The 3,186-nt window shown below is 51.8% G+C and overlaps 1 non-coding gene across 1 annotated transcript; it reads left to right on the top strand.

The window, feature by feature from the left end:
• The first annotated feature begins 298 nt into the window (after positions 1-298).
• Positions 299-373, top strand: TRNAA-UGC (transfer RNA alanine (anticodon UGC)). Its single transcript has one exon. It is a non-coding gene; the product is annotated as a tRNA-Ala (tRNA).
• The last annotated feature ends 2,813 nt before the right edge of the window (positions 374-3,186 follow it).

Here is a 3,186-nt window from a genome sequence, read left to right as displayed (position 1 = left end):
GCAGCTCAGGGTCTCCTGACGACTTTGGGCCAGTGGACTGGCAGCAAAGAGGACGTGTCACATTCTGGCCCAAGCAGTTAGGAGCCAGTGGGACTCCTCCACCTCTCTCTCCCTCTCTCACAGAGAGACTGCGGAGGCCACAATTTCAAGACAGTGCAGCTTCAAGATGAAAGAGGAATGCCCAGCCTGCATCAGATTTAGCCTAAGTTAAAAAGAAATCCTTTCCTGGAATAAGCCTGTGAGACTTGGGGATGGAGTATACCCTATCAATCCTGACATACAGAAGAAGATGGGGACTGCCCTGATGGTCCAGTGGCTAAGACTCTGCGCTTGCAATGCAGGGGGCCCAAGTTCAATCCTTGGTCAGGGAGCTATATCCCACAAGCTGCAACTAAGAGTTTGTGTGCCATAACTAACACCTTGAGCACCCGGATAAATAAACATTAAAAAAAAAAAAAGGAGGAGGAGATGACCCAGGCCAGGAGGTGCCCTAAGGAGTGGAGAAAATGTCCCTGATGAGATTTGGAAATACGTTGGAAAGAATTTAAAAGAAAAAAAATCACCCCACCCACCTCTATCCCAGAAGGCCCCTGGACGTCGACTATTTCCTGGGATCCTAACTGTGTCCTCCAAGTGAGTGGGCCTCAAGAAGGGGCACTTAGGGACAAGGAGTAGGGGGACTGAAGGTGCGAAGTGGGGATGGGGAGCAATAAACCAGGGTCTCAGTTTCCTGGGTGGGGAGGATAGAAGTAGGAGGGGGAGGGGCACTTCCCCGGAGGATAGAAGTAGGAGGGGGAGGGGCACTTCCCCGGAGTCCTCAGCCTGGCAAAGGCTCTAATTAGAAACGATGCGTTTCAACAATGAAGCATTTTTTCTTTTAGGGAGCTGAGGTGCTGAGGTAAATATCATAGCCTTTGAAGATCTGTTTGTGCCGTGAACATCAAAGGGTAAGGAGGGTCCCTCTCTGAAATTTAAATGTAAGGCTTTACCTCTCAAGAGCTTGCTGCTGTTTCAAATTAATGCCTAGAACATCACAGGATTCACGGAGGAAGCAGGAGGCCAGATGCATGAGCTGTGCCCAGAGGGAGCAGGCCACCGGGGCAAGTCTGGGGGTGAGCACCCACATGGGCCAGCAATAGGACAGCTGGGCCCACATCTGGTCAGATCCTGGAGTCTAGGGGGACCCAGGGGTCGGTGGTGGGGCTCCTGGCCCTAGAAGCCCCACACAGAGAGATTCAGACCCAGAGACAGAGGTCTGTCAGCAGGACCTGTTAGCTCAGTCAGCCTTGGCCTGGGTTTTGGGGCCAAGAACTTGGTTGGAGACCTCACAGGACCCTGACATGGGCAGTGGGCGATGTCACGTGGAGAAAGTGAGGGAGGCTGAGAGAAGTCACCAGGAGTGAACAATTCTCAGCCAAGTGTGGGAGCTGGATCAGATCCCTGCCCAGTGGGGAAATGTGAGGCTCAGCTGGCAGATCCCCCAGTCTCCTAACTGAGACATTGAGTGCATGGCCATTGCCCCAACACAGCCATCAGTACTGGGGTACTGATGCAGAAAAGGTGGGAAGCATAAAAGATGCAAATGCTTAGGCCACACCCCAAACCACTTCAGTCAGAGTCCTGGTGGTAGCCAGGCATGTATAAAGCGCTCCAGTGATTCTCAAGTGCAGTCAGGCTATGTGAGGCCAGGCGTTCTCAGGGTGTGGCCCCCAGGCCAGCAGCAGCACCTAGAAACTTGTTGAGAATGCAGATTCTCAGGCCCTGCCCTATTGCATCACAAACTCTGGGGCTGGGACCTGGTGAGCTGTTTCAGTGAGTCCTCCAGGTGATTCTCACGCACACTGAGGTTGGAGAACTGCAGCATTTTGGAGGCAGAAAGAACCACCTGTCTGTCTGTCTCTCCCCTGCGCAGACCGACTCTCCCTCTGCAGCGATAGTCATAGTAGCAGATGCTGTGTTCTGGCCACAGAGAGCTCTGATGGTCCCATCCACTCTCTGAGGCAGGGGCTTTATTTCTCTCTAACATCATCTGGAAATAGCCCAGCAAGCGACGATGCAAAGAAAGGAGGGGACGGACGGCTGTGTTGTGTGTTTGTAGGCTCTGTCTTCTCCTCAAGCCCTTGAGGTCTTTAAAGGGCAGCATCACTCTGGCAGGTTCCGGGTGGGTTGCTAAGGGAGGCTAAACTGCTCTGCTTCTCCCCAGTGGGCTGTGCCTTTGAAAGAGGCCCAGCTGTTCCATTTCAGCTCAGCTTCAATTTCCCTCCCAGCCGGGTAGCTCCCCTGCCTGCTTTGGAGCAGATGATCTGGGAGCAGCAGACTCTGCACCCCTTCTCGGGACTGAGGACCCCTTCTGCCCTGATCAGAGAGATACAGCAAGAAATGCCAAGGAGCACAGTGAGGCCTGGGAAACTGCCTTCCTTGGTCTCCCCACGCCAAATGCACAGTGAGGCAGGGACGGGTAGCCGAGGAGAAGGGAGTGTGAATCCATTCTCTCCAGAAACTTCTATCAGCACTGTATGAGTCAAGGTTCTCTGGAGAAACAGAACCAAGAGGAGATTTTATATGTATACAATATTCTGAGAGAATAATACATAGGAACAGAGGAAAGTGAAGAAGAGAAACAGAATTCCAGTAATATTGGAATTCCTGATGCCAGGAAATTTCAGCTCTCCCCTTCTTGTGATTTTATTATAAGACCAATTCAATTCCAGCAGTTTGCTTGATATGTGTATATTAGATTTCTGTTGTCAGCTTCTCTGAAGGCCTGAGTTTTACCAGGAAGGAACCGGGCGGGGTGGGGGCGGGGCAGGCAAGGCCCCCAGGCCCACCATGCCAGGAGGAGTCGCCAGGCTGGCATCAGAAGTGAGCTCCTTCTCACATGCAGTGCCCTTGCCCTTTCCCCTCACTCGTCCTAGCTCTGGGTAGTGATCCCAGTATTTGGCCACAAATGGAAGTTCTGACTTTGGAGACTCAAAAATATAATTGCTCACTGACTCCTTTGTTTGTTCATTTATTAAACAAACAGTGATTGGAAACCTACTGGGTGCCTAATGTTGTGATCAGCACTGGAAGAGGCAGCAGATGAAGCTCTGTCCCTGTGGGGCTGACTGTCAGGCCAGAAAGACAAATGCTAAGAGAGCAATAACTTGACTGATGAGTCTTGGAGAAGCAGAAGTATGGGTGTGT

This window comes from Odocoileus virginianus, chromosome 21 (assembly GCF_023699985.2).
Source record: "Odocoileus virginianus isolate 20LAN1187 ecotype Illinois chromosome 21, Ovbor_1.2, whole genome shotgun sequence".
In the NCBI taxonomy this organism is placed as follows: domain Eukaryota; kingdom Metazoa; phylum Chordata; class Mammalia; order Artiodactyla; family Cervidae; genus Odocoileus; species Odocoileus virginianus.
The sequence above is the reverse complement of the archived record's forward strand: the minus strand, read 5'-3'. Positions and strand labels throughout refer to the sequence as shown.